Below are 21,910 nucleotides of genomic sequence, written 5' to 3'. Positions count from 1 at the left end.
GCCCGAAAACTTGCAACCATTTTCCTTGCACAAACATCTAGAGCCTTATTCTGGAGCGTCCTCCAAGAATCAAGAGCCTCAAAACAACGGTCCCTTATGTTCACATTAAAAACCCAGTAATGATTGCCTATAACTAGCTTTGTCTTGTCAATATTCTCTAAAACTGGGAACATGATCTGTTAGAAAAAACAAATGGGGTTAGTAAAAAATAAATAAAACCATACTAGAAGCTGGATGCACATGCAAGTTGTGTACTTGTGTGAGTGATTTGCCAAAAACAGAAGATGCATAGGCAAGTTATGTACTTGTGTGAGTGGTTTGCCAAAAACAGAAGATGCATAGGCAAGTTATGTACTTATGTAAGCAACCTGCCAAAAAATGCACAGGCAAGTTATGCAATTATGTAAGCAACTTGCCAGAGGAAGCAATTCATAAAGTGTGGTCAACTTGCCCCAAACCCCCCCCCCTAAGAATATTTACATTGGATATATGAGCAAGGTTTTAGCAATTCATGAGAAAACATTTATGTGAGAAAGGTTTTAGCAGAAAAAGTGATATATAAAAAATGCATTGGTAAAAAATAAAAGAAACCATTAACTTACCATGTCTTTACGGTCCAAGCGATTCGACTTCTTGAACCGGGAAATGAGCTCCTTGCTGTTCAATTCCATGTTTTGCATCTGAACCTGGTGGAAAAAGAATATGGACATGACCATGACCTGCTATGAAAAAAAGAAAAAGAAAGAAACGCAAAACTACACTACTAACTTCTTCGTGATTTCTTACCGAGAACCTGAGGGGCATCACTAGCTTCTGTGAGTCTGGAGGCAAGTTCATCATTATGGACTCTATACCAACTTCCATTACATGGCTCAAGACAAAACCTTCCTTCTTCATTGAGTTTGCAAGGTCCCTGACTGTGACAAAATATTTGCCATATTCAATTACCCTTGGGCTGCATGAAAAAAAGAGACATTCATCTCACAAAATCCTTCCATAATTTGCCTACCACCATTCAACTCGGGGAACACACATGGGGGGGGCATGGTCATATGAAGGAGAAACTATTTCAAAAATAAGTATTTCACACTAAGCCAAGTTGCTTGATTCTATAAATGGATTGCTTGTAAAAGCAGTTTGAATTGCCTGGATACCATGATAGACCTTGTCTGGGAAAAAAGTGCATTGTGCAACGGCTGCCAAAAAAGAAATGCAATGATATATTGCCATACCTGGTATCTAGAATTCTTCCATGCAAGATTACCGATGCATACAATCTATTTGCTTCAGGTTTGGACATGTAGACTTTCTTCTCATTATAGTCAATGAATGGTGACCTCTTGCAAGGAGGTGGCTTGATAATCCTTCTCTCGAATTGATGTGGATGCATCTCTCCTGAGCTACTACTGCTATAAATCTTGCTGCCTGATCCCACTTCTCCTTGGTTGGAACTTTTTTCGGGTGTTTGGTACGCATTTGGTGATGAGGTTCCAACTGAACAACTTGCGTCAAACTTACTTGCCCTTCCTTCTGCTTGTGCACATGGTTCATCTATGCCTTCAAGGTCCAACAGATAATCATCGTCGATTATTTCAATGATTGGCTGGGTATGTACAGGAAGTTCCTTGAACTCATGCGGAGCAAATGTGCTTGACCCAACATGTTGATGTGCTCTGTTGTCTGCAAATCCTGTGGGAAAATCATCTATGCCTAGATCGAAACATGATGTTGGGCAGTACTCTCTGTAAAAATCATTATATCTTTCAGTGTCCCTTTGCTCAAAATGTTGTTTATCTTTATTCGCTGAGGTGTGATTTCTGGAGTTGGATTGGGTATTCTTGCTGTTTGGATCAACATACCTTGCAAATAGCTCACTCGCATCTAGAACATTGATTTCTAGTGCATTGGTTGTCTTCCCACTAACACGCATGAATTCATGGTACCGCTCCTCCACACCAGCGAAATGGGGAGTGTTCCCCTGGCCAGTTGCTTCTATTACTTCTGGAACACTTGTGGCCTCAGGTTGGGCAAGCACAGTTGAGCAGTCAAGCAATTTCCCTAGGGCTATTAGCAACTTTTATTCCAGACTTGTTCCCATGGTTACAGCTTTAGACAAGTCTTGTATCCTTTTGATCTCCATACATGACATCGAGGGATATTCTCTTTCTCCTTTTTTTTCCTGCATAGTTTATTGCTGCAGCCTCAGGTGATGCCTTGAAGTCTGGCACCTTGGCCCACTGGATACCATTGGCTGACTGCATCACATTTCCTCGAGACGGGAAAGGCACTTGACCATTTAAATCATCTAGTGGTTGTGTTCCGATGTGGTTTGCTATACTTAATAGCACTGTAGGTCCTTTTTTACTTGAACTGGCCTCACTTTTATGGGGTCAACTGTTCCCTCTGCAAAACTTGCCTGAAAAGCAGCTGGTCTTGCTTCCTGCTTGGAATGATTTGCCAGAATATGTGATCCACTTGCTTGACATTGGGAATGAAAATTACCAGACTACTTTGGAGCTGCCCCTGTAGATACTGCCCCATCTCCAACTTTGCAGCATGGTACTACTACTGAGCTTGATAATGTACTCTTTACCACCTGTGTTTTGTCATTCCCATGAATTGCCTCTTTTGTTTCAGGAATTGCCTCTTGTTGCTGTTGAGAAGGACCAATTTTTTTCATGGTTGACTGCCTTCACTTTTCCCCTTGGCCGTATCTGGGATTTTCGGCATGATATGCTTGCGGATGCATTGATGTTTCATTCAACATAGATGGCTCCAATATGAAACTAATAGTTTTCTTCATCTTCTTTGATGGCGGGAGTGGTGGTAGTTGGTTATGACGAGCTTTCTTTGGTTCTGCAACTTCAATTGGTTCAACAATTTCTCTCATTATTTTCTGGCGAATCGTCTTTGGGCATATTTCCTTAGGGTCAAATGTGAAGACCATATCCAGATCTTCTCCCCTCAAAAGCTCTTCGAACATCCTCCTCGCTTCAGTTTCCATGGAAATGTCATCAAAAACATCCATTTCTTTCACTTCAAAAATAGGGAACCGTGGTTTGGGGGAAACATAAGTTTTGATGTCTGACATCACAAGGTCTCTCACAGAGATGGTATCTGCCTCATCCAACCCTTTTGCATTTCTATCTCTCTTCTTTTGAATATGAAATTGCAGCGTGCATTGTTCTTCATCATCGCTGTCTGGTTTTTTAGCTGCGGCATCCTCATCCCGACCAGAGCCGCCATTGCCGCCTGAGCCACCGTTGCCACCTCCACTGTCATCTTCCTCACCGTCATCCTGCTTCCCCTGCCCATCATCTTCCTTGTCTTTACCGTTCCCGTCACCCTCTTTGTCGTCATCATCTTCCTTTCCTTCATCCTCTTCTTTTTCATCATCCTCTTCCTCTTCATCATCTTCATTGTCCTCGTTCCCCTAAGTATGTCTTCCCTCCCCATGTCAACACTTGCCCCCTCGTGGTGATCCACCGTTTGTCGTGCTCCTTGGCTACTTGATTTCCCCAGAACTCCACTTGATACATCATCACCGTCATCGCTGTCTGAACTGACATCGCTATCGCTTTCATCACTACCTTTATCCCTGCCATCTCCCTCACTTTCACAGTCGACTGCCTCGCTGTCGTTGCTGTCAGAATTAAACGACTCCTCCTCACTTGCTAAACTGTCTCTGGTGGCTAGTACTCGCTTGCCCCTTCTATTAGACTGTCGCATGCTTGTCTCCGCAGTAGTAGGCTTTGCCTCCTTTGCCCCCCATTCATAATCATCTATTTTCCCAACCCCAGTCACGAGCTTCCCCACTGCATGTGAAATCATGGAACACATTTCATGCACCAAACCTGTGAGCTTCTTTTGCTTCTGTAAAACATAAGAGTGGATGGAAGAGAACATTATGACTACATATCTTCTATTGAAGAGTCTGAAAAATGGTTGAATGTACAAATGGCGATAAAAAAGGAAAAACAATGAGAGGGAAAAACAAATGTTGGATAACTTACTGTTTTGTCATATGACTCGGGCAATCTGGTGGCAACAAATTTGGTGATATGGTCCATACTGCCAAACAAGCTATCATCCGCACACCAGGAAAACTCCATCTTGAGCTGGTAGGTTTATAGACAAAGAAAATAAAAAAAAACTATGGAGTGACAACAATTCTGGCACTCCCATACCAAAAAGAACTGAGAAAAATGAAGAAAATGGTACTACTAATTGTCTGAAAATTCCTGCATCCATGATCCCACTTTCCTGTTGCTACTATTAGTGCATACTATAAACAGCAAAAATGTAGAACTGGTATGCAAGTTGCTAGTTTTCAAAACATGAGTTGCTTGTGTTGTTGTAGAAACTTGCTACTTTTCAACATGTAAAATGCACGCACACAAAAAGAGCTAAAAATGTACTACAACGGCTACCATTAATACAACAATCCTTCCTGTAAAAATATCCAATTGTGTGCATGACAAACAAAAAGGTTCGAAGAAGACTGATAACTACTTGGACCTACTTGAAAATATATACAATACACTTGCTCCAGAAATTTACATTAGCTTGCTTGGTTTTTCAAAGTGAATTGCCTACTCTAAAATGGTAGTGTTGCCTAAAAATAAAAGGACAATAATATATCTCCTAAAGCAGAAAAATTGAGTTACCCACAATTTGCCATATTCTCCCGGGCCTTCCTGTCCTTCTTGATAACTTTGGAAATTAAATCTGAATTCCAAACTCAACCCCTTGGTACCAAGTTTGGGATTGGCTCAACATCCAAAGGGTCTAGGTACAACAACTGCGTAATGACAAAGAAAAAAGAACACAAGTTAGCTAATGATTGCAAAAAAAGAAAAAAAGAAAACAATGGATGCTTTAAAAAAGAAAAACAGTTTGAAGCACTTACAACAAGGTGGAAAACACAACAACAAATGGCCTTCTTGTTGCCACGCCCCGAAGTGAACGCAAGCTTTAGTTGATCAACAACAAACTAGCATATATTGGTTTCCGTTATTCCATTAACAGCCATGACCGCTGGGAAGCCGTTTGGGGAAATACTTAAACCAGTTGAAGGGGAAAGGACACACGAAAAAACAAGAGCTAGCCAAGTACTGAGAAAGTCATCATCATAAGATCTTCTCATGTCTATAATCATCTTGCACCATTCTGTGAGAGTTGGGGAGTTCTTGGATGTGATGTTGTAAATACTGTACATTGTCTTTGTGATTTCAGGCCGATTGTCGAAGCACACTTTCCTGCCCTTATTTGGCAAATCCCATATCCTATGGACATTTGCGGCATCTACAGGAATCTTCCCCCTTTCTGGAATGACTATAAGTGAAATCTCAGGGTCATAATGCTTCATTATCCACTGGCTAAGATCTCAGGACATGCTACTTTCTGCAAGGTCCAGAATGCCACCAAATTCTTTTCGAATGATGACACTCTTTTGGTCAGGAACCAAGTCCTTGTTCAACTTAAAGAGCCTTGCAGGGGATGCCATGTTCCTACGACCGTATTGCACATGGGGAAAAAGGATTAGAAAAAGGAATTAAATGTTCATCACAACATAGGCAACTTAGACAGCATTGATGGGCAACTGCTTAGTGAAACTGAGGCACCTATGCAAATGCCTCAATTCCTCCCATCTTCTGGCGTTTTGGTTTTGGAGGTTGGTCAACGCCTGCACCTTCGACATTTGTATTCCCAGCATCTGCAGCTTGGCTCTCGTTAGTATTCTCGTTACTAATAATATCATTAGGACGCTTCCCTTGTGTAATAATTGCTTTAGTTCTGTGACTCTTGACCCCAGTTATTGGTGCACTGCTCCATGGCTGGAAGATGGAAACCACATAAATTAATAAAAAATGGAAAACAAAATCTGTTATGTACAGAAAGAACATATAGCATGTGCACACCTGTGTTTGATGCTCTTCATTCCCATGAGATGCAAGGTCATCATGGCTTGATCCATCAGGTCCATCCTGTTTTGACTTATGACTTGTTCCAACCATCTATTTTCTGCTGCATATATAAAGGACAAACAATTAGCATCATCATAAAAAAACAGAAAAAAATGGTTCTGAAAAAGGTGTATATAATGCAACAAATTCGTTTGACTTAAATTCTTACTAAACTAAGCAAACAACAATTTACAAAAAAGTGGACCCTGAAAAGGGTTGTAAACTATCTGATTTTCACTATGTTACAACATTAATACAAAAGTACATACAAAAAATCTAAGTAAAACATGACTACAGAGAGCAAGAAACAACTGTTACACATCAATCACCAGGCAACACTGTTGGAAATATGCCCTAGAGGCAATAATAAATAAGTTATTATTATATTTCTTTGTTCATGATAATAGTCTTTTATTCATGCTATAACTGTATTATCCGGAAATCATAATACACGTGTGAATACATAGACCACAATATGTCCCTAGTGAGCCTCTAGTAGACTAGCTCGTTGTGATCAACAGATAGTCATGGTTTCCTGGCTATGGACATTGGATGTCGTTGATAACGGGATCACATCATTAGGAGAATGATGTGATGGACAAGACCCAATCCTAAGCATAGCACAAAGATCGTGTAGTTCGTTTGCTAGAGCTTTGCCAATGTCAAGTATCTCTTCCTTTGACCATGAGAGCGTGTAACTCCTGGATACCGTAGGAGTGCTTTGGGTGTATCAAACGTCACAACGTAACTGGGTGACTATAAAGGTGCACTACAGGTATCTCCGAAAGTATCTATTGTTTTATGCGGATCGAGACTGGGATTTGTCACTCCTTGTAAACGGAGAGGTATCTCTGGGCCCACTCGGTAGGACATCATCATAATGTGCACAATGTGACCAAGGGGTTGATCACGGGATGATGTGTTACGGAACGAGTAAAGAGACTTGTCGGTAACGAGATTGAACAAGGTATCGTATACCGACGATCGAATCTCGGGCAAGTAAAATACCGCTAGACAAAGGGAATTGTATACGGGATCGATTGAGTCCTTGACATCGTGGTTCATCCGATGAGATCATCGTGGAACATGTGGGAGCCAACATGGGTATCCAGATCCCGCTGTTGGTTATTGACCGGAGAACGTCTCGGTCATGTCTGCATGTCTCCCGAACCCGTAGGGTCTACACACTTAAGGTTCGATGACGCTAGGGTTATAAAGGAAGCTTGTATGTGGTTACCGAATGTTGTTCGGAGTCCCGGATGATATCCCGGACGTCACGAGGAGTTCCGGAATGGTCCGGAGGTAAAGATTTATATATAGGAAGTCCTGTTTCGGCCATCGGGACAAGTTTCGGGGTCATCGGTATTGTACCGGGACCACCGGAAGGGTCCCGGGGGCCCACCGGGTGGGGCCACCTGCCCCGGGGGGGCACATGGGCTGTAGGGGGTGCGCCTTGGCCTACATGGGCCAAGGGCACCAGCCCCAAGAGGCCCATGCGCCTAGGGAACCCTAGAGGGAAGAGTCCTCAAGGGGGAAGGCACCTCCGAGGTGCCTTGGGGAGGATGGACTCCTCCCCCCCTCTTGGCCGCACCCCTTTCTTGGAGGAAGGGGCAAGGCTGCGCCTCCCCCCTCTCCCTTGCCCCTATATATAGTGGAGGGGAGGGAGGGCATCCACACCTGAGCCCTTGGCGCCTCCCTCCCTCCCGTGACACCTCCTCCTCTCCCTTAGGTGCTTGGCGAAGCCCTGCAGGATTGCCACGCTCCTCCATCACCACCACGCCGTTGTGCTGCTGCTGGATGGAGTCTTCCTCAACCTCTCCCTCTCTCCTTGCTGGATCAAGGCGTGGGAGACATCGTCGAGCTGTACGTGTGTTGAACGCGGAGGTGCTGTCCGTTCGGCACTAGATCATCGGTGATTTGAATCACGGCGAGTACGACTCCATCAACCCCGTTCACTTGAACGCTTCCGCTTAGCGATCTACAAGGGTATGTAGATGCACTCTCCTTCTACTCGTAGCTGGTTTCTCCATAGATAGATCTTGGTGACGCGTAGGAAAATTTTGAATTTCTGCTACGTTCCCCAACAGTGGTATCAGAGCTAGGTCTATTGCGTAGATTCTTTGCACGAGTAGAACACAAAGTAGTTGTGGGCGTTGATGTTGTTCAATATGCTTACCGTTACTAGTCCAATCTTGTTTCGGCGGTATTGTGGGATGAAGCGGCCCGGACCGACCTTACACGTACTCTTACGTGAGACAGGTTCCACCGATTGACATGCACTTGGTGCATAAGGTGGCTAGCGGGTGCCAGTCTCTCCCACTTTAGTCGGAACGGATTCGATGAAAAGGGTCCTTATGAAGGGTAAATAGCAATTGGCATATCACGTTGTGGTTTTGCGTAGGTAAGAAACGTTCTTGCTAGAAACCCATAGCAGCCACGTAAAACATGCAAACAACAATTAGATGACGTCTAACTTGTTTTTGCAGGGTATGTCATGTGATGTGATATGGCCAAAAGGATGTGATGAATGATATATATGTGATGTATGAGATTGATCATGTTCTTGTAATAGGATTCACGACTTGCATGTCGATGAGTATGACAACCGGCAGGAGCCATAGGAGTTGTCTTTATTTATTGTATGACCTGCGTGTCATTGAAGAACGCCATGTAAACTACTTTACTTTATTGCTAAACGCGTTAGTCATAGAAGTAGAAGTAGTCGTTGGCGTGACAACTTCATGAAGACACGATGATAGAGATCATGATGATGGAGATCATGGTGTCATGCCGGTGACGATAATGATCATGGAGCCCCGAAGATGGAGATCAATGGAGCTATATGATATTGGCCATATCATGTCACTACTATATAATTGCATGTGATGTTTATTATGTTTATGCATCTTGTTTACTTAGGACGACGGTAGTAAATAAGATGATCCCTTACAAAATTTCAAGAAGTGTTCTCCCCTAACTGTGCACCGTTGCTACAGTTCGTCGCTTCTAAGCACCACGTGATGATCGGGTGTGATGGATTCTTACGTTCACATACAACGGGTGTAAGACAGTTTTACACAGCGAAAACACTTAGGGTTAACTTGACGAGCCTAGCATGTGCAGACATGGCCTCGGAACACGGAGACCGAAAGGTCGAACATGAGTCGTATAGTAGATACGATCAACATGAAGATGTTCACCGATGATAACTAGTCCGTCTCACGTGATGATCGGACACGGGCTAGTTGACTCGGATCATGTAATCACTTAGATGACTAGAGGGATGTCTATCTGAGTGGGAGTTCATAAGATGAACTTAATTATCTTGAACATATTCAAAAGACTTTTGCAAATTATGTCGTAAGCTCGCGCTTTAGTTCTACTGTTTTAGATATGTTCCTAGAGAAAATATAGTTGAAAGTTGAAAGTAGCAATTATGCGGACAGTAGAAAGCTTATGTCCTTAATGCACCGCTTAGTGTGCTGAACCCCAAACGTCGTTTGTGGATGTTTCGAACATCGAACATACACGTTTTGATAACTACATGATAGTTCAGTTAAATGGTTTAAGTAGAGGCACCAAAAGACGTTTTCGAAACATCGCGGAACATATGAGATGTTTCGAGGGCTGAAATTGGGATTTCAGGCTCGTGCCCACGTCAAGAGGTATGAGACCTCCGACGATTTTCTTAGCCTGCAAACTAAGGGAGAAAAGCTCAATCGTTGAGCTTGTGCTCAGATTGTCTGAGTGCAACAATCACTTAATCGAGTGGGAGTTGATCTTCCAGATGAGATAGTGATGTTTCCCCAAAGTCATTGCCACCAAGTTGCTAGAGCTTCGTGATGAACTATAACATAGCAGGGATAGATATGATGATCCTTGAAATATTCGTGATGTTTGACACCGCGAAAGTAGAAATCAAGAAGGAGCATCAATTGTTGATGGTTGGTGAAACCACTAGTTTCAAGAAGGGCAAGGGAACAAAGGGATACTTCATGAAACAGCAATTCAGCTGCTGCTCTAGTGAAGAAACCCAAGGTTGAACCCAAACCCGAGACTAAGTGCTTCTGTAATAAGGGGAACAGCCACTGGAGCAGAACTACCCTAGATACTTGGTAGATGAGAAGGCTGGCAAGGTCGATAGAAGTATATTGGATATACATTATGCTAATGTGTACTTTACTAGTACTCCCAGTAGCACCAGGGTATAAGATACCGGTTCGGTTGCTAAGTGTTAGTAACTCGAAATAAAGAGCTACGGAATAAACGGAGACTAGCTAAAGGTGAGCCGACGATATGTGTTGGAAGCATTTCCAAATTTGATGTGATCAAACATCGCACGCTCCCTCTACCATCAAGATTAGTATTAAACTTGAATAATTGTCATTTGGTGCTTGCGTTGAGCATAGACATGATTGGATTATGTCTATCGCAATACAGTTATTCATTTAAGGAGAATAATGGTTACTCTATTTATTTGAATAAAACCTTCAATGGTCTTGCACCTAAAGGAATGGTTTATTGAATCTCGATCGTAGTGATACATATTTTCATGCCAAAAGACATAAGATAGTAATGATAGTACCACTTACTTGTGGCACTGCCATGTAAGTCATAATGGTATAAAACGCATGAAGAAGCTCCATGTTGATGGATCTTTGGACTCACTCGTTTTTGAAAAGTTTGAGACATGCGAACCATGTCTATTGGTGTATACGCATGAAGAAACTCCATGCAGATGGATCGTTTGGACTCACTTGATTTTGGATCACTTGAGATATGCAAATCATACCACATAGGCAAGATGACTGAAAAGCCTCGGTTTCAGTAAAATGGAACAAGATAGCAACTTGTTGGAAGCAACACATTTTGATGTGTGCAGTCCAATGAGTGCTGAGGCAAGCAGTGAATATCGTTGTGTTCTTACTTCACTGATGATTCGAGTAGATGTTGAGAATATTTACTTGATGAAACACATGTCTGAATTATTGAATGGTTCAAATAATTTCAGAGTGAAGTAGAAGATCATTGTGACAAGAGGATAAAATGTCTATGATATGATCATAGAGATGAATATCTGAGTTACGAGTTTTGGCACACAATTAAGACATTGTGGAAATTGTTTCACAATTAATACCGCCTGGAACACCATAGTGTGATGGTGTGTCTGAACATCATAGTTGCACCCTATTGGATATGGTGCGTACCATGATGTCTCTTATCGAATTACCACTATCGTTCATGGGTTAAGCATTAGAGACAACCACATTCACTTTAAATAGGGCACCACGTAATTCCGTTGAGACGACACCGTTTGAATTATGGTTTAGAGAAACCTAAGTTGTCGTTTCTTAAAGGTTTGGGGCTGCGACGCTTAGTGAAAAAGTTTCAGCTTGATAAGCTCGAACCCAAAGCGGACAAAATGCATCTTCATAGGACACCCAAAACAGTTGGGTATACCTCCTAATTCAGATCCGAAAGCAATATGAATTGTTTCTAGAATCGGGTCCTTTCTCAAGGAAAGGTTTCTCTCGAAAGAGTTGAGTGGGAGGATGGTGGAGACTTGATGAGGTTATTGAACCGTCTCTTCAACTAGTGTATGGCAGGGCACAGGAAGTTGTTCCTGTCGCACCTACACCAATTGAAGTGGAAGCTTATGATATTGATCATGAAACTTCGGATCAAGTCACTACCAAACCTCGTGGGATGACATGGATGCGTACTACTTCAGAGTGGTACGTAATCCTGTCTTGGAAGTCATGTTGCTGGACAACAATGAACCTACGAGCTATGGAGAAGTGATGGTGGGCCCGGATTCCGATAAATGGCTCGAGGCCATAAAATCCGAGAACGGGTCCATGGACTTTGGTGGACTTGCCCGATGATCGGCAAGCCATTAAGATAAATGGATCTTTAAGAAGAAGACGGACGTGGATGGTAATGTCACCGTCCATGAAGCTCGACTTGTGGCCAAAAGTTTTTCACAAGTTCAAGGAGTTGACTACGATGAGTTTTTCTCATCCGTAGCGATGCTTAAAGTCCGTCGGATTCATGTTAGCATTAGCTGCATTTATGAAATCTGGCAGATGGATGTCAAGACAAGTTTCCTTACCAGTTTTCGTAAGGAAAGGTTGTATGCAATACAATCAGAAAAGTTTTGTCGATCCTAAGGATGCTAAAAGGTATGCTAGCTCCAGCGATTCTTCTAAGGACTAGAGTAAGCATCTCGGAGTTGGAATGTACGCTTTGATAAGATGATCAAAGATTTTGGGTCTATACAAAGTTTATGAGAAACTTGTATTTCCAAAGAAGTGAGTGGGAGCACTATAGAATTTCTGATGAGTATATGTTGTTGACATATTGTTGATCAGAAATGACGTAGAATTTCTGGAAAGCATATAGGGTTATTTTGAAAGTGTTTTTCAATGGAAAGCCTGGATTAAGCTGCTTGAGCATTGAGCATCAAGATCTATAAGGATAGATCAAAACGCTTAATGGTACTTTCAAATGAGCACATACCTTGACATGATCTTGAAGGTGTTCAAGATGGACCAGTCAAAGAAGGAGTTCTTGCCTGAGTTGTAAGGTACGAAGTTAAGACTTAAAGCTCGACCACGGCAGAATAGAGAGAAAGGACGAAGGTCGTCCCCTATGCTTAAGACGTAGGCTCTTCAGTATGCTATGCTGTGTACCGCACCTGAAGTGTGCCTTGCCATGAGTCAGTCAAGGGGTACAAGAGTGATCCATGAATGGATCATAGGACAGCGGTCAAAGTTATCCTTAGTAACTAGTGGACTAAGGAATTTTCTTGATTATGGAGGTGGTAAAAGAGTTCGTCGTAAAGGGTTATGTCGATGCAAGCTTGACACCTATCTGGATAGCTCTGAGTAGAGAGACCGGATACATATAATGGAGCAATAATTTAGAATAGCTCCAAGTAGAACAGTTATTTGGAATAGCTCCAAATAGAGCGTGGTAGCTGCATCTAGGAGATGACATAGAGATTTGTAAAGCACACACGGATCTGAAAGGTTCAGACCCGTTGACTAAAACCTCTCTCACAAGCAGAACATGACCAAACCCCAGATCTCATTGAGTCTTGATCACATGATGATGTGAACTAGTTTAGTGACACTAGTAAACTCTTTGGATGTTGGTCACATGGTGATGTGACCTGTCAGTGTTAATCACATGGTGATGTGAACTGGATTATTGACTCTAGTGCAAGTGGGAGACTGTTGGAAATATGCCCTAGAGGCAATAATAAATAAGTTATTATTATATTTCTTTGTTCATGATAATAGTCTTTTATTCATGATATAACTGTATTATCCGGAAATCGTAATACACGTGTGAATACATAGACCACAATATGTCCCTAGTGAGCCTCTAGTAGACTAGCTCGTTGTGATCAACAGATAGTCATGGTTTCCTGGCTATGGACATTGGATGTCGTTGATAACGGGATCACATCATTAGGAGAATGATGTGATGGACAAGACCCAATCCTAAGCATAGCACAAAGATCGTGTAGTTCGTTTGCTAGAGCTTTGCCAATGTCAAGTATCTCTTCCTTTGACCATGAGAGCGTGTAACTCCTGGATACCGTAGGAGTGCTTTGGTGTATCAAACGTCACAACGTAACTGGGTGACTATAAAGGTGCACTACAGGTATCTCCGAAAGTATCTATTGTTTTATGCGGATCGAGACTGGGATTTGTCACTCCGTGTAAACGAAGAGGTATCTCTGGGCCCACTCGGTAGGACATCATCATAATGTGCACAATGTGACCAAGGGGTTGATCACGGGATGATGTGTTACGGAACGAGTAAAGAGACTTGCCGGTAACGAGATTGAACAAGGTATCGGTATACCGACGATCGAATCTCGGGCAAGTAAAATACCGCTAGACAAAGGGAATTGTATACGGGATCGATTGAGTCCTTGACATCGTGGTTCATCCGATGAGATCATCGTGGAACATGTGGGAGCCAACATGGGTATCCAGATCCCGCTGTTGGTTATTGACCGGAGAACGTCTCGGTCATGTCTGCATGTCTCCCGAACCCGTAGGGTCTACACACTTAAGGTTCGATGACGCTAGGGTTATAAAGGAAGCTTGTATGTGGTTACCAAATGTTGTTCGGAGTCCCGGATGAGATCCCGGACGTCATGAGGAGTTCCGGAATGGTCCGGAGGTAAAGATTTATATATAGGAAGTCCTGTTTCGGCCATCGGGACAAGTTTCGGGGTCATCGGTATTGTACCGGGACCACCGGAAGGGTCCCGGGGGCCCACCGGGTGGGGCCACCTGCCCCGGGGGGGCACATGGGCTGTAGGGGGTGCGCCTTGGCCTACATGGGCCAAGGGCACCAGCCCCAAGAGGCCCATGCGCCTAGGGAACCCTAGAGGGAAGAGTCCTCAAGGGGGAAGGCACCTCCGAGGTGCCTTGGGGAGGATGGACTCCTCCCCCCCTCTTGGCCGCACCCCTTTCTTGGAGGAAGGGGCAAGGCTGCGCCTCCCCCCTCTCCCTTGCCCCTATATATAGTGGAGGGGAGGGAGGGCATCCACACCTGAGCCCTTGGCGCCTCCCTCCCTCCCGTAACACCTCCTCCTCTCCCGTAGGTGCTTGGCGAAGCCCTGCAGGATTGCCACGCTCCTCCATCACCACCACGCCGTTGTGCTGCTGCTGGATGGAGTCTTCCTCAACCTCTCCCTCTCTCCTTGCTGGATCAAGGCGTGGGAGACATGGTCGAGCTGTACGTGTGTTGAACGCGGAGGTGCTGTCCGTTCGGCACTAGATCATCGGTGATTTGAATCACGGCGAGTACGACTCCATCAACCCCGTTCACTTGAACGCTTCCGCTTAGCGATCTACAAGGGTATGTAGATGCACTCTCCTTCTACTCGTAGCTGGTTTCTCCATAGATAGATCTTGGTGACGCGTAGGAAAATTTTGAATTTCTGCTACGTTCCCCAACAAACACATGATGGCATTTCAGGCAAATGACTAAGAAGACTTGAGCAAGCTTGACATTACACATATGCAGTAAGAACATGTAGTGACTTCTAGGCAACACATGATGGCATTTCAGGCAAATGGCTAAGAAAACTTGAGTGAGCTTGACATTACACAAATGCAGTAAGAACTTATAATGGCTGCTAGGCAACAAATGATGGCATTTCAGGCAAATGACTAAGAAAGCTTGAGCAAAAGCCAGGCATTGCACAAAGACACTAGGCAAAAACAATTGAGGGCTTGTCAAGGCAACTGACTAACAAAACTTTAGCAAGCCAGGCACACTAGGCAATAGTTGAGGGCAAGTCAGGCAACTGACTAACAAAACTCCAGCAAAAAATCCTGACAACTAAATCACAAAACTTAAGCAAACTGACATATTTGTAAAAATAAGCACGAGCGTCCACAACCTCATACACACACATTTCAACAACAGGAATCTACAGCATAGGTGCATTTGTTGCATGAAAAAAAGGTGCTAGGCAACTATATGAGCATCCTATGAGTAGTTGTTGCGCAAGTCGGTAGATCAACAAACTATACACGAGAACATTTCCCTCCCTCTCCCTCCACACGCCACGACATCCTACTGAGCATCACCAAGCCTTGAATGCACCCCAAATCCTATCTCACCAGCACCCAAACCAAATCTAACGAGTGCTTAATCCATTCCAAATCAGTTAACTATGCATAATCTCTTCCTAATCTCTTACAAGGGCAAAGGTACTTAGTGATTTCGCCCAAAAACTCAGGAGATCTGACAAGCCTACACAAAATGGGGTCGAGATGAACTGACCTGCGATTCTGCCCTCCGCCAAACAGCAAGGCGATTCTGGTCCTCCGCGCGAACCACACGGCGAAGACGCGCGCGTCGACCCTCCTCGCCCGCGTCTCTGGCGCTGCAGCGCCTTCCGCCTCCGACTGCTGTTGTATGCTGCGGGTGTAGGCATATGGCCCAGGTCGCCGCACCGACGCGCACCTGGCTGCTTAACCGCTCCCTCCACGCCGTGCACGCTGTCCCTTCCTCACTACGCCGAAAGACGGCCGCCGAATCGCCGCGCCGCCACCGGCTGCTCCGAATTTGGTGGATTTGGGAGGAACGCGTTGCGCTTCCCGCGCTCGGGGGCGTTTCGAAATGGGGGACGGGGAGGAGATGGAAGTGGGGAGGGGGGAAGAACTGCCGGGACCCACGACCGCTTCTCCGCCCAACGGGTCTCGTCGCACGACGCCACGACCAGGTGCCACCTGGCGCACGCGTTGAGGAAGCGTCCGGTCGGAATGAGCGACGCGCGCAACCGCGGGATGGTGATCGGACGGCGCGCGAGAGCGTGTGCTCTCTAAAACAAACGAGCCAGCGCCCACTTTTTAGGATTTAGGAATTATAAAACTATAAGATGGGGTTAGTAACTGATGTACAATAAGATATGGTTAGTGTAACTTCCCCCAGATGAAGTACATGGGTTAGTAAGTACACTCCCTTCTAAAGCACAAGATTCCTTGAAAAAAAAATAGAGCTGAAGCCCTGATCCGTTCTGTCCGGTTGCCCTTTACCTTTTCAGGCTGGACATCCTGTTTTCTATTCAAGTTCTACCAATAAACTAAATGCAGACAACAAAGGGCAAAAAGCTTAAAGGGCATCTTTGATTTACAGGACTCTCTGAAGACGGGAATAGGAAACAATGTAGGAGTTTCATGTACTCTCATACCCTACGGGATTAGGAAGAGTGTCTGATAGAACAGAAAAAACAAATAAATCCAACAAAAAAGATTGAGTGGATGGAATTTTTTCTCCAAAATGTAGTACAAATGAATCCTATGAAAAAATTTCTAAAGGTTTTAATCATACGAATCAAACTACCATCAAAGAAAAAAGCCGAAGGATCAAAATCTTCCAGAAAAAAACTATGAAATTCCTTTGTATCAAAGGAGCACTAAAGGTGAGTGAATTAAACAACTCTTCCTTTTTCACCCAGTTGTTGGCTGTTGTCTGGCCCCAGCCTGAGCGATAACAATGATGCCTCACTTTCCTGTACTCTCTTCTGCATCCTGACCAACTGTCTGTCACCTTAAACCCCCTTAATTATAACTACAATATGTTTCTGTTAATTAAGCAGTCTTGTCAAACGAGCGATGATGTCAAAAGCTGCTGACAGCTCTGAGATTCACAATGCAGCTTTTCTTTATGACAAATATTCTGCTTGTTTTCCATCGCAACATGAGTTTTCAGAATATGCAGAAATCTGCAAGACTGGCGTGTTGTGCCACCGATCACAGACAGTACCTGAATAAGCATCAGCATCAGTATGCAGATATACTTGTCACTTGAGTTTTCCTGCATCATGGCTTCAGGATCTCTTGCTATCTTGATTTTGTTCTCCTGCCACATGGTTCATGTTGCGCCCTCGATCAAGCCAGAGAGAGATTCCGCTTAAGGTTGCCATTGCAGAAGTTCAGATCAAACAAAACGGAATATGTTTTTTTTTTTGAGAAAAAAACCAAATATATTTTCATTTGTAAGCATAACATCCATAAACTACTAGTGTAAATATGTCTGATTTAATTACAACATCGGTAGGTAGGCCATGCTCCCAACCATTATGTTCTGTTAATAGTAGCAATTATCCAAGGACTTGACATAAAGAGCCAAGAGAGTGCGTGCAGCAAAAGTGGATGAAAAGGCATTTGCATCTTTTGTGCAAACGCAGCCGCGGGGATTAAAAACAGACAGAATAGAAGCCAATATGTTAATGGTACTTGTCAACTTAAGTTGCGGTGGAGTAGAACTCTAGTGTGTACCCATGAATAAATAGAAAGTGTTCTTGATTTAAGACAGAGTGTCACTTGTCCTGGTGCATTCAAGCTGTATAGCATATCAACCTTAACTAACATCGAAAATGCGAGAACTATTAGTTTGACTTGTTCGAGATGTAGCTAGCCCATCGTGCAAATGTTTGCTTTGTGTGCTGATTGATGAATTTGTTCTGTTCCCACGATGATCAACTAATTATAAATTTGATTTTTCATTTCTTGAGAAAAATCAAATGTCCAATGGACCAAGCATTTTTATTCCTTAGCATATTGTTCAGTTGAGAGTTATTCGACGTGTAGAAGATTTTTTTTAAACACATATAAACGCACATAACAAGACGACTTTCCATGAAAATGTTGGCTACATTGAGAATATCCATGTCATACATGACATCAACTTTGCAGTCAGTTTGGACTCTGAAGGTAGAACTACTAATGCAACAACTTGCCTCATGACTCGCAAAAAAAAACTTGCCTCATGACTCGGCGTCATTTCCTTCTTGGAGGCGTTGCCTAGGTGCTCGGGGTGCCGTCCGGGGACGCAGCTGGTGGGTTGCCTCGCTCGCCTCGGCGGTGTGGCTTGGGGTGCAGGGCTGTCATGTGTGGGATGTTGTTGTGGGCATGAGCATCCGGGGCGCTGTGTACTCCATCATCGACGCCTCATCGGCGACGTCTTCTTCGAGTCAGGCTAGCTCCCGCTGTCCACTGGCAGATCTTCTAGGCACCATCGGTGGAGAGTGCGTTGATCTAGCTTGGTTAAGTGGTTTGTCGTACTATGAGGTGTTTGATACCGGCGGACGTGGCTTTTGTGCTCGATGTCCGTACTTTTCGCCATTGTTTGGCTTGAGTTCGGGCAAGGAGGTTAGTTGCCGATGTTGTCACGGTGATTGTGGGTGTTAACCTCTCGGGGTGGCACATTGCCGAAAGGCGTTGTATCAGCCGTCTTGGCTCTTCTTCTATATGATACGCATGCTTGTGCATATCCGAGAATGAATAAGAGATTTTCTTTGGCATAACATTTAACAATATAAAAGAACATATAGGGGGCTACCTTAACATAATTGAGGAACTTACTCTCCTCATTGTTGATTTGTTGTTTCTATAACAAAATGGGTGGTTGACGTTGACATGCATGTAATAAAACTCCATTGTCCTTTTGCTGGAAACCACCACGACTAGATCTTATTGTGGATGAACAAGATACATGCATGGATGCATGGTTAGCAGAGACACACAATTGAAATGGTGCACGTCTTTACCTAGCACCCTGTTTGACGAAAAATGATTAGTTCCCAAAATTATTGAGCCTGCTACCAAGCAGTACATTGACTTACTTATCCTTTCACCGATCGGAGATTCCGTCGATCTGCATTAGAATGAAACGATAGTGCAAGAAGATCTATACTCTAGCCTATAGGCTAATTTATTCATCGTTGTGCTAATCATATGTGGTGCATGCACCAAATCGAGCTTCGTCATGTGCCCTAGCTAGATGCTCGACGTGTCAAGTACCCATGCTAACTACGCAGTTAAGGTCATCGAATCGCCATTTGTTTAACTTAGCGTATATAGTGGGTACGTACCTTGCAGACGCAAATGATTACTCCGGGGTGGTAATAATCATGGTGTGGCATATGGGAGCATGTGGCTCACGCAGCAGCATACCCGTCTACGCACTAGATTCGAATGACTTTGGGTGCTTTGTTTTCAGATTAGCTAGGTACACAATATGCAGAAACCTAAGCTAGTAAGCTGTACTACCATACTATAGCCTCTCAGATCTACTAATATATAGCCTAACCCAAGAACATGCTATGACAAGCGTGGTAGTGCCAATCAAAAGTGGATAGTCCACGGTTAGTACAACTAAGCAACAGAATGGCCGGTGCATGCATGCACCTGCCCCACAAACGTGTACACCGGAGAAAAAAGTATACTATGGATGGATGGAATAAGACCTCATCTATAGATGTAATGATGTAATCGTGTACTAGCTTAGTAGTATTAGAGAGATAATGATGTACTCCACTGGCCACAATCATGATCGCTCCCCGTTCCGCATGTGCAACGCCCCGGCGCGGTGACACGTACCGACGTACGTACGTGCCGCCGGCACGTCCACGTCATGCCGCTCTTCCAGCATGACCTCGACGTCGTGCATGAGCGCGGATGCTGCGGGATCATCGCGGCATCGTTCTATTCAGAACGTCTCGGGCACCTGCTGGTCGGAATCGATGGTCGTGTGATGTGACAACGATGTGCGAGACGACTCGGTTCTCAAATCTCGCCGCGCGCCATGCAGTGCATACACCTCCTTTGTCCAAAATGGATTTGCTATTTTGCACTACACCTCTGGAGCGGTTTGGTGACGGACAAAAGGTCAAAAAACAACTGGTGCGCGTCCGAGGCCTACTCGGCAGAGTGAAGTCGATCGCCTGGTCGTTCCTACCAGAATTGATGTTCATGATCTATCTATTACTTAAAGTCTTAAACTGAATATGTTGTGATGTGCGAATCAACATGTGCTTGGATGGTTAGAGGGACTGTGGTATCCCCGGCCCACCAGGGTTCAAATCCTGATGCTCGCATTTATTCCTGAATTTAGCTCAGTCTTTTGGAGGTGCTCATAGGGGCAGGATGTGGCTTGTGTCTGTACTGATGTTCGAAAAAAAAGAATATGTTGTGATCCCAGCGTCTCGTGATACCGTGCTGGAAGCTAGTCGGAAACTACCGTCTATCGATATTATCGCTAGAATGAATTTCCGGATATTCTCAGCCCGGCACGCATACTCTCAGCCCCGCTTCACCTGCTAATTTGTCATGCGCACTTGTAGGAGCCATATGGGAGTCCCTTATTAGCCGTCAGGTTCTTCGTGTTTTCATTCTCATCTGATGCTGCACAAGAGCAGCTCTAGCAGAGTCCACGGTTGCAATACTGCATATGGAGAGTTCTCAATATGAATATGAGACGCGTTTAATTTGGTAGCCGTTTGCAATTTTTGGATATGGAGAGTTCTCAATATGAATATGGGACGCGTTTGGTAGCTTGCGTCAAGCCCAACCAAACTCTGACGGCCTAAGTACTCAGTTGTTTGGTTGCTTGGTCTGCACGCAAAAACTGACTCACACGAAACTTAAGCGCTCTTAGCCAGACCCACCGAGAACACTACCTTTTTTTAGATGCAGGTCTGGCCAAGTGCAATTTACACTACGGGAGGATGCGAGCTGGACTTGATGCAGCCTATCAAACGACATGCAGAACATGGCTTAGAGCCTGTATACCTTTATACAGGCTTCACAGGGCCAGACTCCACTAAGAATGTAACCAAACACGTCCATGAAGACCCCGATGGCTGTGCACAAACACAAAGTCGTCATAACGTGGTTTTCACATTTTTCCTGCAAGCAGGACCAAAATATCACCGGGTCATATGTTCTTTCTAGCGTATTTAGATCAAACAATTTGATAATTCAACAAATACTAATACAAGCCATTAATATGAATATAGAAATATTCTACACTAATAAATAATCTGAATGCAATAAATAATCCAATTAAATAAATTATTCAAGAAGAAATAAATGAAATTTAGGCCGAATTAAACACACTAGCTTGTACCTAGCAGCATGTATTTTCATAGTTAACAAAATTATGAAATCTTACCCTGACATGAAAATTCTTAGTCGACGGAGAATTAGTAAAAATCGTCGGTATAACGGCTTTTTTAAAATGCAAGTAGTATAACTAAAGTTTTTTTTGGAGAAGAAGTAGTATAACAACTAATGACACCATGGAGAGCCAATAGCACTAGTTGGCTACATCTCCGGAAAAAATTGTATGAAATCGGGTGTCATTGTGCATCCGATGAGACCCACTCGGATGAACTGACTTTCGGATTTGAGTCAGTCGATTTTAAAGTTCGCCGGAGGGAAGAAAGAAGCTCGCTGGAGGGCTACCCTATCATCTATCTTAGGGTAGGGGTGGGGAAGTGGTGCAAGTTTGCCCGAGAAAATCTTCGTTGGCCCCGGGGCTAGAGGATAGCCGGGGAGGACGGCAACAAGATAGTGGGCCGCGGTTGGGGCGAGGGCAGTGCAGCGAGGTTGCGCAGCCGGTCG

The sequence above is a fragment of the Triticum dicoccoides genome, chromosome 2B (assembly GCF_002162155.2).
Source record: "Triticum dicoccoides isolate Atlit2015 ecotype Zavitan chromosome 2B, WEW_v2.0, whole genome shotgun sequence".
NCBI lineage: Eukaryota > Viridiplantae > Streptophyta > Magnoliopsida > Poales > Poaceae > Triticum > Triticum dicoccoides.
Note: the sequence above shows the minus strand (reverse complement) of the source record.